General features: G+C 51.3%; 1 protein-coding gene across 1 annotated transcript in view; it reads right to left on the bottom strand.

Annotated features, from left to right (window-relative positions):
- The window catches only part of KLHL25 (kelch like family member 25), a 53211-nt gene extending 42134 nt beyond the window's left edge, over window positions 1-11077 (bottom strand). Inside the window, exon 1 of the mRNA XM_079913168.1 lies at window positions 10962-11077. The gene's annotated coding sequence lies outside the window, so the exon portion shown is untranslated. The remainder of the gene's footprint in view (window positions 1-10961) is intronic.
- Between the last annotated feature and the right edge of the window lie 2618 nt (window positions 11078-13695).

The following is a 13695-nucleotide window of genomic DNA, read 5'->3' as shown; positions in this document are numbered from 1 at the left end:
TAATTGAAGTATAGCTGATTTACAATATTGTGTTAGTTTCAGGTGTACAGCAAAGTGATTGTTATATATATATTTTTAGATTACTTTCCATCATAGGTTATTACAAGATCCTGAATACAGTTCCCAGTGCTATACAGTAAATCCTTAATGCTTACCTATTTTATATATAGTAGTGTGTAAGTGTTAATCCCATACTCCTAAACATTGTAAAATGTTTTCATTGTGAAGACTAGAAGAAAATCCAGCCTCATACAGACAGGGAGTTGGAAAAGGGAACAGATTTTAAGAGCCTTTACAGATCATTTTGGATATTCCTCTTTGACAAAACACTAAGACTTGTCAAGCACTAGTTTCTTAAAGATTAGCTGCAGTGTGGGACCTGAGCCCGTGTGGTACCCTTGTGTACTCCATGACCTGCCCGTCTCCTGGTCTGTCTTGCACTCTGGCTCACTTACACATGCATGATTTAGTAACTTCATGCAATGGTCATCTGGAAAACATTGGGTCACGGGGTTATGCACTTGGAGGGAATGGGAAAAAGGGAAAAAGGCAAATAAAAAGGCAAATAATATCTGGGTGTTACTATGAAAACAGTTTTGACCCCCATGGACCGCGAAAAAATCCCAGGGACCGTCCGGGACCACACTGTGAGAACAGTGGGTCAGCAAAACTTCCTCATCCTCCACACATTAACCATGTTTTTTTTAAAAGTACTCGAAAAAGAAACTGCCATGGAAAGTGAAGGGCAGTGAGAGTGGAATCACCTGCCCGGAGGGTCTCGGCCCCTCCCCAGCTTGCATGGACATGTGGGCACAGGAGCTGGCGCCCTCTGATCCCCGCTGGCCGGCCTCCCCTCGAAGAACCCAGCCTGCTCTGCGCCTCCCTCCATCACCAGATGCTTTCTTCTCACCACAGGACCCCTCATTTTCCCCCAAATAACAGACCTTGGTGGTTTGCAGAGGGCGCCTGAAACGGCAAACTACAGGGGGCACGCATGGGCTGCTGCCCTTGGGCTTTGCAGTTGATGATTCTTGGTCTCTTGAAATTACATATGTAACGTGTATTTATAGCCAAATACATGGGTGCCCAGAAACTGCAACTCATTCATACATACATTTTTAGCATATCGTTCGGCCACCAAGTTCCATTAAATCCTCCTTCCTGGGTCCCTTGTGTGGCTAGTCCTGCGTCAGAAACAAGGTGAGGACTTCACAGCTGCGGAATGGGCTATGAACAGGCCCTGTCCCCAGTCTCTCCCACTCCAGGCAATCCGGTCTTCACTTTTGACCACCATTCTCTCCTGCTCAAAAGCTTCAAGGAGGCTTGGACATCCAAGTCTTGTGCAATCTGGTCCCCAGCCCCTCTCCCCCACCACTCGCTGGGGCACATGCCGGACTTTCCAGCTCTCCCATCCCCACTCCCTCTCTCCATAAGCCCTCTCTTTTCACGCTCACACCCTCCCCTGGACTTGACATCTGTCTGGCGTGTACAGGGCCTCGTACATAGTAGATACTGAAAAAATTAACCTGACAAGGAATTTCTGAGCACCTACCATGTGCTGGGTCCTGTGCTATGCACCAGGAACATGGCAGAGAGTAAAGAGAACATTTTTGTCTTGTCTCCTACAATTAACATTCTAATACCCGTTGGCCCTTTGCTGCGGTGCTGTGAGGGTTCTTCTCTAGTCCAGCATTATTTATTTCTTCAGGGCATTGGGTACTCTGCCTTTATTTCTATTTTGACTCATCGAGGACACTATTCTGTGTCATCTTTGCTGCCTGGAATACATTAGATCGATAATATTGCTGAATGGGAAGTAGATTAACCACAAATACCCACTGGAATAAGAATCAAAAAGATCCACATGAGAGGTCCTCAGTGTCTGCTGTGTTAACCTGCAATATGATTGGTATGTTTCATATTTAAGTATTTTAAATGCTGGATGGGAAAGAGCAACCCTCATCCCTGTCCTACACGATATTCTGCATATCACAGTAATCAAACTGGAGATGCTGGCCTCGAGCACCCTGAGGGGGTGGTTAGGCGCTAAGGTCCTGGTCTCAAATCCCAGCACTGCTGTTTCTACCTGTATGACTGGCCCAAGGTACTTATATTCTCTGAGCCTCAGTTTTACTCATCTGGAAAATGGGGCGGGTGGAATAAGTGTCAATGTGCTATCCTGAGAATTAAATGAGAAGGTCCATGTAAAGAGCCCAGTACAGTGGGACACACAAAATTCACTCTATTCATGAGACCTGCTGTTATCAATACTGTTGCTGTTGTAGCCCCTGTTGGCACAAGCTCCTGGCAGGAAAATTCAAGGATGGCACCCTGATCTCCACCCCTGGTCTTACTCCTGTGACCATGTTACCTACATAGCAAAGAGATTTGCAGATATAATTAATGATGTTACTAACTAATCAGGTGGCCTTAAAATAGGGAGATGCTCTGAGTGGGCCTGACTTAATCACATGAGCTCTTTAAAGCGGAGTTTTCTTCAGCTGATTGCAGAAGTTGATGTCAGAGATCTGAAGCAGGAAAGGATCTGACACTCCACTGCTGCTCAGAGATGGGGTATCTGGCATGGAATGCAGCAACCTGTAGGAGCCAAGATCAGCACCTAGCTGACAGCCAGGGAGGAGAGAGGGACCTCAGTCCTACAACCACCAAGAACTTGATTCTCCCAACAACCTGAATGAGTCTGGAAGCAGATTCTCCCCCAGAGCCTCAGGATAAGAGTCCAGTCCAGCTGGTACTTGACCTTGGACTTGTGACAGCCTAGGCAGAGAACCCAGTTGAGCCAGCCCAGGTTTCTGACCTACAGAACTGTGAGCTAATAAATAGGTATTGTTTAAGGCACTAAGTTAGTGGTGATCCGTTAGGCCACAACAGAAGCTAATGTAAGCCCTGCTTGGCCTCTGGCCATAAGGCATATAAATTAAAAACATACCAGGTGCTTGCCCAAAGGGTTCAGGGATGGCACTTTCTGCATCCTTAATGCTGCATGGGTGATGCTCTAGGGCGGGGTCTGTCTGATACATCTCTACCTCTAGCACTTAGCAGTGTGGCTATCACACCGTAGGGTCTCAATAATTTCATTTAACAAAATTTCAGCTTCCTGAGCAGTCTGGAACAGAATGGCTTACAGCTCCCCAGATTGGCTTCATAATCTCATGACCAGCCAATCATAACGTGTTCAGGTGCACTCACCTGGATAAATCCCAGCAAAGTCCTCTGTTCTGCCTAGAGGAAAACTATATAGACACTGCAAGCAGTTCACAGGAAGCCACCCAGCACCCAGGGTAGGGATGTGTCCATGTGCAAATGAGTCTTGCTTTACACACCCACCGACACCACCATCATCCCTGCCTTGGCCTGTGGCAGCCTCCCAGGGATCAGCTGGCCAGCCAAACCCTGACATTTTGCTTGTAATTGTACCTTCCTGTAAAAAGTCCTAGTTGGAGCAGTAAAAATAGCAGCTGCAACTTCCTGCAACACGGACAGACCAGTCGATCCTGGTGCCTGAAACAAAACCTGGCGACTCGACCTCACTCTGACTCCACAAACCCCTGCAGGCTGGGCTGGGGGTGGCAGTGGAGTGGGACCCAGTCTGCCCCTGCCCTCACGGACTGCCCTCGAGCCAGCTCCTGAGTGAGATGCTCCCCTCACTCCCTTCATGAAAAACCCAGCCCTCAGAACGATGGGATGCCTAACAAATGCAAAGATGTGCAAGGTCTCAGCCTTCTCTCCTCCCGCCCACCGGCTGCAGAGGTACCAAGGCAGGATGCCTCCCGACCAAAGCCCTCTGTCCACCTGCTTGTTCGTTCGCTGCTATCACCGCCCCCCGCCCCGTGTCTGTCCACCTTCCTGTCTGTGGCCTAGTCCCCCCCAGCTCCCCACAGCTGTCCCAACCAGGTCAGGCTGGTGGGGATAACAGAAGCCTCCACCAGGGCTTAGGTCCCAGGCGGCAGCAGGGCAATCGCAGCCAAGTCTGGATGCTGCTCCCCAAGGTGTGGACCCGCTGTGTGAGAGCCCACTTGGGGAAGGACAGGAGAGCCCAGCTATATATACCCCAGGCACCTGAATCCCAGCAGTGATGAATTCCTCCGGGGCCCAGCCCGCTCCCTGGCTCCTGCATCATGGGGCCTGAGGCCGTCCAGGGACCACATGGGCCTGGTTTTCCTTGGCCCTGATCCCACCTTTCCTTTATCAATGCCCACAGCTTCCCCTCCTTCTGTCTCCAAATCAAGTACAAGGGCCCTTTTGTGAATCTTTTGCTTATCTTAAAGCCTCCTGTTACAAGAAAACAGACAAGGACCCCCAAAGTAACAAACATGGAAATACACAAAGTTCTAGGAGCCCCAGCCTTTGGTCTCTACCAACAGATAAATGGGGGATCAAGTCTGTGGTGACCAGTGCCCCTTTCTGAGCCTGTCCCTAGACCAGCTAGAGAACCATCTAGAGAACTTTCTCTGCCCTCCTGGCTCATTTATTTGACTCGGCTTGGTGAGGCCCTCCCCATCTCAGGGATGCAAGGCAGACGTCCCACCTAAAGCCAGCCTAGTCCCTCCCCTGGACACACTGGCTGTTTAGAAACACTCACATCCATTCAAATGTTCCAGGCTCCAGACATCTGCCTTTCACTAGTAAAACCCATGATGTCTGCAGAGCTTTTCAGCATAAAATGAACTTTCAGGAATGTTTTCCCATGCCCAAAACGCAGCAGCCTGGCAGGGGGCAGGGCGGGGATTAAAAGGACCTCATTTCACAGATGAGTACACAGGGCAAAGGCTTCGCTGAGTCCCCAGCCGCGGTCAGACCAGCGAGAGGCAGCACTCGCTAAACCTTGATCCTCTGGGAAAAACAACGATGGATTACAATAAAAAGAGAAAGCCTGAATAAACTGGATCACTTTTTTTTTTTTTAAGGAATAATGAGATCCTTTTCCCCCATCACAGTAGCTAAAAGGGGAAATGTGGATAATAACAAGCGTGGTGAGGACGTGGGGAAGTGGGCTCCCAGACACCATCAATGGGAGAGAAAACTGGCTTACTAGTCTTCGCAAACAGCACTTGGTTTTGACAATGAAAATTTAAAGACCAGAAAGACGTATGATCAAGGATGTGCATGACTTCATGGATTGTATAGGGGGGAAGAAAAATCAGACACAACCAAAACGTCTCCTGTTAGGAGACTGTGAGCTGAAAGATGGTGGCCTGGCCACACCATGGAATACTACACTGCTGTGAAAAGAGAAAGAGATTCACCACACAGTAAGTGATAGACACTGTACTGAGTGTGATCCAAATTACATAAGCACAAAATCTGTATATGAAAAGGGGGACGAGAACAGTATGCCCCAAACTGCTGACAGATACCAAGGATGGGGCCACTTTCATACCATGCTCCGTTTCTTCTTATATTGTTTGTTTATAAAGGGAACCTACTGATGTATGATTGAAATTAAAGACAATAAAACAACTTAAAAGGAACATGTTTTCCTCAGGCTCCCTACGCATCAGAAGATTCCAGGATGGAATGGCTGCAGCCTATCTCTGGGTCTCGTCTCAACCCCCTCCCCAGCCCACAATGTTCCCAGCCTGTGCACTTGCTGGGCACCCCCTTCCTCAGATCTTCCCACAGCTGCCTCTTGCCGTGTTGGAGGTCTCGGCTCAAATGTCACCAGCCCAGAGCCCCCTCGTCTAAGCAGATGCCCCACCTTGATCCTTTTCCTCACACCTCCCCGTCCGCTTTCTGCAGCCCAACCGCAGCTCTATTTATTTTATCCATCTGTGGTCTGCCTCCCCCAGTTGAATGGGGGCCCCAGGATGGTGGGGACCTTGCCTTGTTCTCTGCTGCATCGCAGATCCTGGCAGAAAAACAGACGGCAAAAAACATTCGTTGGGCACATTAGGAATTGAGACACAAACGACAGTCCATTTCCTCACATGTCCAATGGCTCTGGCCACACCACTCACAGCCTAGTGCTGACCCCTAACCACCTGACTACTTGTCTGTCTCCCAGGCCAGAGGCCGAGCTTGCAAGTACAGACCCTCTTTGAACCTGACTTTCCCTTCCCAGTTTCTTGTCCAGGGTGAGCCATTCAGAAGGTGCTGAATAAATGTCTGTTGCCTGAATGGAGCTGTACGTCTCGCTCCCTCGGATTTCCAAAGCCGCAAATAATACAGGTGCTCACGGGTTAAGGGACTTGCTGCCCAGGGTCTCGCAAGCCCAGCTGGGATGCAGCAGAACTTGAACTCTGGATGCAGGATGCAATCGCCATGGCTTTCTAGAAAAAGAGCTCCTCCGTCTCTTGGCCCTCACTCCTGACCAGACAGATCTGACCTGGCCAACTGCAAATCTGGCAGGCAGCTCATCCTGGGGTTTGAATGAGCCAAGCCTTCCTTATCTTAATTAGGAAATTAATTCCTTTCAGCCTAGATTGATCTGTGGTCAGCCTCTCCCTGGGGGCCCAACAGGAGCAGGCAGAAAATAAGCAAGTCTGAGTTTGAGTTTTCATCCTATCCCCACATCCTACTCTGACCGGAGGGCGGCTGACAGTCCAAGGTGACTTCCTGGCAGACGGAGGTGGGTGGGGAGCGACAAAGGGGTCCTCCCTTCGGCAGCCGCAGACACAGTTCTCCCACGGCCCTGCTCAGCCCCCGCCTACCGCCTCCTCGCAGGAGGAGCCATCAGACTGGTCTTGCAGGCGCCTCCTTGGCAAAGTGCTGCGTGCAGAAGGCAGGGAGCCTGGCGTCCTCCTCTGTCTCCCTGGGCTCCCTCAAGATCCCTCTTGCCCCCTAGGAAGTCTTTGTCCGTCTCTCCTTTCAGAGGTGGCCCTAGGCTCTATGCCCAGGGGACACTCCGCAGGCGAGGTCTCACCCCATCTGTTCCAGGCTGGGTGGGGGGTGTCAATTTAAGTGCTCCCACACCTGCTGCCCTTCACACCTGGGCCCCAAACTCCAAGGCAGTGGACAGAGGCAGGGGAGTTACCGGGAAAGTCTGACTCAGTTTCCACTCACCAAGAAAGGAAAGGAAATGGGGCGCCTGCCTACTACACCACTTTCATTCTACAGGTGGAAAAATGAGGGCCCAGAGACGGAAGGTGACCTGCCCAAAGGCCAACCGCACCCATCAGAGGCGGAGCTGGAGCTAGGACGCCAGATTCCTGCCTTCTAATTCAGCCCCTCTGCACTCTACCGGCCACCTCTCCCTCTTCCTGCCCAAGAGAGCTATGCAAGTAACTCTAGCCTTATAAAACTACTTAATACCAGAGGACACAAGACCTTTTGAGATTTTACAGCAAGACATTTAGTAGAAGCATTGTACCGAAGAACATCCACCCATTTTACAGAAGAGCAAATCGAGGCCCATGGAGGTAAGGGGACCTACAGGAAGTCGTACAGCAGGTAGGGGCAGAGCAGGACTCCCAGACCCCCACTTAAGTGCTCTTTCTGCTGACACGGTCCAGGTGTGAGGGTCCCATCTGTGGGATAGCTGGTGAAGAGGTGCAGCTGGCCTTGGGCCTCAGTCACGCTGAAACAAGGTGGGGCCCAGAGAGCCTCATCTAAACTCTGTCCCAGAGGTGCAGGAGACCATCGTTGGGGGAGGGAATGGCTTGGGAGATTTTTATGTATTTGCAGAAAATACAGTGAAATTTCTCAACTAAGCTGGATTTCTGAGACTACAGAGCTGGCACTTTTAAAAACAGGTTAGTGAGCCACACACGCCTACCATTTTTCATCCAAAAGGTCACTGACAGGGCTGGGAAGGAAAGGTTTAGCAGTAAGAAAGAACAGCATCTACTGGCACCAGAGGGAGGGGGCAGGGTAGGTGCAGGTGGCTGGGACCCCAGGAGAGGGCTGACCACAGACACATAAGCAACATCTGAACCCGAGTCCAGTTCAAAGAGCCCATGCTCTTCCCCCCATCCCCCAACCTGGTGCTGAAGAGACTTAATAACAGGGAACCCTCCCATCCCTGAGCCCTCTCTCTGCCCTCCATCCCACAATCCCCCCTCCATGCTCCTAACAGCTAAGGGAACTGGAGTAAGTCTGGCAAGGTGAGTGCCTGAAGGTGACAGGTATCAGCTTTAGCTACATATTAGATTGGGGTGGGAGCAGTGCTGATCAGGGGCCAGATGGTCTACGAAAGGGGGTGGAACCTACAGGGTACGCTGGGCTGACTTCCATCACCTGGGGACAGACCCAGATTCCTAAGGGAAATGGCCTGCTGGGATGCTGTGAGTAAAAGCTGTGGATGCATACACTCTCCCCACCCCACCCCCCGCAGCTGTCCCAACTAAGTGTTTTCTGGCTGGGAAAATGCTTCAACAGCCCTGGTTGCCTAAGGCAATTCAATTATGAAATTTACCACATCAGATGAAAAGGAGCATCTCAATCAGCCAATTCATAAAAGAAGCATCTCAATCAGCCAATTCATTTGTGTCTGGCCACTCTGTTTTCTTGTGCCAGCTCTGCTAGGGCCCTCCGTTTTCAGGCCACACCCACACTGAGGGCTGGTACCGCGGCACTAAGGGCTCAGGCGATGGGTTGGTGTTTGGGGCTGGTGGGGTGGGGTCTCCCATGATCCCCTGAGCAGATCTGCTGTATCCAGAAGCCACCCATCTTCCTGGGGGACTCCTGGGCCAGACCACCACAGTCCCAGGTGAACCTTTCCATCACCTCCCACCTGCATGCTCTCTGCCCTCAACCTGCACCTGCCTGGAGGCTGGCAATGAAGTGGCCTCTGGGAGAAGTGTGAGTGGATGGGGGGAGGTGGTAGCCCACCACATGCCTTTCTCATCTTTACTTAATCAAGGCATCATCTCTCCAGGAAGCCTTCACCACCCACGCACCTCCTGTGTCCCCTCAGCTCCCCTTGCTGCCTTTGTTGCTGGGGTACTGTGCACACCTCGATGTGTCAGGGCCTCTAAGCCACACGCATGCCAGCACACCTGGTCCAGGAGCTCCCCGAAGGCAGGGTCCCAATCAAGCCCTTTCAAACCATGAATCAATTAATCGGTTAACGAATGAATGAACAAACCACCACTCCCTTTGACCACCTCCCCCCCAACCGCGCATCACGGTAATGGGATGGGAAGAACCAAGCCTGCTTTCGCTGCAGACCAGGAAGTCCAAGGCCCGGGTAATCGTCCTCTTTCTTCCTGCTCTCCTCTCCCACACTGAGCGCCCACAGGTTTAAGATGCTATTAAGGGGCATCAGGCTGCAGAAGCCACCTCTGAGGTGGAGTGTGCCAGTCGCGCGCGGCTCCTCTCTCTGCACCACATACATAAATCCGGCTGCAGCCTGAGCCCCGGGAGGAAGGTCTCTACCATTTCTCTCTACCTTCCTTTGAGTAACCTGCATGGAGTCACTTCCTGACAAAGGGAATGGCTCAAGACGGAGATAGCTGCCAGGCACAGAAGACTGATTCCGTCATCCTCCAAAGGCACGGCTTGGGGACTCAAGGACCCCGTGTTAGAAGGACACCAAACCTGCCCCCGGTGGGGTGGACCTTGGGTCCTACTCCTCCCAGTCCCCAAATGCAAGCCTTCACCAACACCCCCTTAGCAATACTAACAGCACACCTGGGCTCAAAGAGCATCGGTTCCACCTGTGAATGGGCAGACTGAGGCCCAGGGTCCCAAAGGGCCTGAACCAAGTCAGAGTCACCAGAGTCTGGCCTGTGATCAGACTGTGGGGTTCCTGCCTCCTATCCCCCTGGCAACTTCCCTCCCTCAGTCACGCCGCCAAAACCAGAGTGAAACTAAAAGGCCCAGACACCTGGCCTTCTCTGCCCTGACTCACCAGGGAGGGCCAAAGCTCAGGGAGCCTTCCCCCTGCCCAAAGCAACCCAGCAGGACCAAGAGTGGCTGCGTTAAACCTGCGGGGGACCTGGGTCGGCCCCCACCCCACTCCCTTTGTTAAAATCTCTATAAGGATTTCTCTGCTCAAAGACAGTGGAAATGAACTTTGGGATCTTTGAAGCACCAGCAGAAAAATGTCTGGTGCCCCTGGGGGCACAGAGTCCCAACCAGAAAGCTTCTCAAGCAACCACGAGGGAGAAAAGGAGTAGGGGGCGTGCCCAAGTGCTGCGGGGTCCTGGAGCCAGGGCAAGATGGGGTGAACAGGACAGCCAGGGCCAGAGAAGGCTTGCTCTGGACCTGCTAGGGTGGCGGCCACCCTGGGGGGCAGGTGGGCAGGGCTTAGGACGGGTGACCATTCCTCTGCTGCTCCACAGCTCTCTAAACAGAGACAAGGGGCCCTGTCAGGTGGGACGTAAACGGCCGGGGCACAGGAGACTCCGGGCCGGGCTCGCGTGGACGACCTTTCCCTTGGTTAAAACCCTCGGCCCTCGCTCTGCACGAGGCAGGCAGCCATCTGGCCCTCGGCGTCAAGTGCGCGGGGACTTCGCCCGGCCCGCGGCGCAAAGCCGGACTGCTCACATCCTCAAAGACAGGCAGCCTCCACTTTCCAGGATCGATAGTAATTTTTTAAAAAGAGAGTCTGCGGACTCAATGAATCAAGCACTCCCAGGGGAAAGAGTTGCAGCTCCCGCGCGCAACATCCATTTGCAAAACAATTCATTCTCTCGCTCAGAGCTTTCAGCAAATACCCTCGCCGGGTCCCCCGGCACTCGCGAGGAGGGAGGAACGGGGTTGGGGAGGAGACGGCTCTCTACAGACCTCCACTCCCCACCATTGTCCCCGACTCCAGCCCTCCGAGACCCCGAGGTGGCAGAGGCGGTTCCAGACAATCGAGCCCCGCTGTGCTGCTCGCGGGGCACACGGTCCCGCGAGGCTCACTCTGCCGGGGGCTCCCACAGCGGGGCGCGCAGGACCCGGCGCTCCCGATCCCGGCCCGGGGTGAGGGGTGGTGACAAGTGCCAAAGCCGGCGGCCGGGCGCGCGGCTAGACCGGCCCGAGGACGGCGCCCCCAGCCCAGCCCGGGTACTCACCACTCGGGGCGTCGCCACCCGCCGCGCTCAGAGGCCCCTAGCCGCCCGCGCGAGGCTCCGCAGCCCTCGCCGCCGCTGCTCCCCTCCCCCAGCTCGCAAAAGCCGCTGAGCGCGTTGCTACTGAGGTACAGCCGGGGCGCCGCCAACAAACTAGTTTCTCCGGCCTTCCCGCCCCGCCTCCCGGCCCGAAGCCAATCAGAGGCGGCGCCTCTGTGACGGATGGTCATCCGAACCCGTAGTTAAGCCAGCAAGAGGAGAAAGGGGTGGGCGCTGGGCTTCCCCAGCACCGCGAGTGGGGGGGGGGGGGGGCAGGGAGAGAAAAAGGACTTCGACCAGATTCTTAAAGGAACAGGCCCCTGCCCTCCCCCGCGGCCGAAGTTTGCGAACAAAACCCGACTGTGTTCCAGAGCTTTCCGAAGGAGGGAGCTCTGTAGATTGCAAATGCGTTTTCTGTACCTGGTCTGCGGAGACACACCTTTCACCTAGTTGTGAAAGTGTTAAGGAAACCGTTTCTTTTTATTTGGAGCTCGTTTCAGTGTTTGGGATTTTCTTCAGCCACTGAACCCCATCTGTGCTTGGAATATGTATTTAGCTCTCCTACCAGTGTCATTTCTCACTAAGTTCCTTTGTAAGCCGACCTTCAAATATTAATTCATTCATTCATCCATTCATTAATTCACTCCACAAACATTTGCTGGATGCCTGAGCGATGGGCTAGTCTCAGAGTGGGGAAAATTATCTATAATTTCTCCTTCTTGCTTTCTGAGTTTGCATCTCATTCCACCACTTCAGGTTGCTGTATATCTAACTTCATCTATAACGTGGCAGGTAAAAAGTGCTCATCGGATTATCTGAGGGATTAAAGGAGACAAACTCCTATGACAAAGTAAGTGTGCAACAAAATGTCCTTTCTTTCCTCCCTCCCGCTGAAAATGGATAATTCAGGTAGGATACAAAAAGGATGCAAAAAGCCCTGGTAAAGTACAGAAAATGATAAGTGTTGTAAGAGCCAAGCATGGGGCGGGGAGAATTCCCAGGAAGCACAGTTCGCACTGATGGGAGGTGCAAGGAAGGTTATTGGGGAGGTGATTCGACTGCCCAAAAGATTTGGATGAGGTGTAGGATTTTGACTGGTGGAAACTGGAAAGGAGAGCCCATGGGTAGGAAGCTGTTTAGATTGGACAGAAGAGATTCCAGGCTTAAAAGTCTGTAAGATGACAGGGAAGACACTAGGCATTTTGGGGAGAAACAGCATGGTACAGAGGAAAGGGTTTGAATCCCAGCTCTACCCTCAAGAGCTGTTTAGGACTGGAGGCAGAGTGCTCAGGCTCTCTGGGTGTTGGATTCTTACTGGTGAAAGGAAGATTCTAGAACCTATTTTGCAGGGTTATTGATAGATAAGATAGATAGATAGATAGATAGATAGATAAGAGCACGCATGTAATGGGCCTGGTACCTAATAATTGCTCAATATAGATTTGTGCCTCCATTTGGCCTAGATCTGGAGATGGGTAAGACACGAAGGTTCTGTTAGTCAAGAGCACTCTTGGTCAGAGGTAAGAAGCTAGCCAAGTGTGCTGCTAAGGTGCCTTCCAAGGGGAAAAGGAGGCATCAAAATAATTGGTCCATTAAAGAAATGATATAGATCACATTTGTAATTTTAGCCTCCTGCCAATTTTCTAGAGCTTGAGTATTTATATAATTGTTAGTTGGATGAAGCTCCACATACCAAATTGATTCTTAGCAAGTTCATAACCATTGCTTATTATTCCATTGAGACTCTCTGTGAAATTATAAGTGCCAACCATCTAAAATCTGGTCCACATTATCATTTTTTCCCCTCCTCAACTCCAAGCTTAAATTAGGTACTGGAATAAATTAAAATTAAATGTAGGCAAGGGAACAAAATCAGACCAAGAACACTTGTTGAGTCATTGAATTTAGATATGATTTGAAAGGAATGGAGAGGACGCAGCTTGCGTTGCCATCTGTCTCAGTTCTCGCTGTAGACCCTGGAGCACAACCACCATCATAGCCCCTACCAGCCAATGCTGTAATGACCCATGTACCTGTTAGCCCTCCCCACCACACAGGGAGTCCTGGGAGGGCACAGACCATGACAAGCTGTGTAGGCAACTTGGTTCCTCACACAAGTTGTGCACACAGTTTTGAAAACCTATGAATAGATCTCAGCTCAGTTAGAATCAGATTTTGCAACATTATGACAGAGAACCTAAAATAACTGTGAATTTTAAAAAGACAGAAGTTTGTTTCTTGCTCATGAAAAATAAATCTAAAGTTAAGTAATCTATGACTAGTTGGCAGCTCCACAGTTTTAAAGAGCATGAGCTCCTGTACTTCCATTCTGCCATCCTTAATGCTTGGTTTCCTTTTGCTGATGCCTCATGATTCAAGATGGCTGCTGGAGCTCCAACTATAACATCTATCTTTCATACAGCAGGAAGGAATAAGAGTAGAAGAGCAGATGTGTGCCTCCCAACCGTGTTAGCTCCATTGAAGCAAGCTGCAAAAGTCCCACATGATACTTCCATTTATATCTTACGTAGACGTTTATATGAGTACATTGCCTCTCCAAACAGAGTCAGGTTTCTTTTATCAAGAAAGAGGGAAGAAATTCCTGGTGTCAATGAACAGTCTTGGCCCACACCTTTTTTTCCCCTCCTGGCATTGCCATCTGTCCCATATTTCAGTAGTTCAGAATCTAAGGTCTTAG

Source organism: Stenella coeruleoalba, assembly GCF_951394435.1.
Source record: "Stenella coeruleoalba genome assembly, chromosome: 2".
In the NCBI taxonomy this organism is placed as follows: Eukaryota; Metazoa; Chordata; class Mammalia; order Artiodactyla; family Delphinidae; genus Stenella; species Stenella coeruleoalba.
The sequence above is the reverse complement of the archived record's forward strand: the minus strand, read 5'-3'. Positions and strand labels throughout refer to the sequence as shown.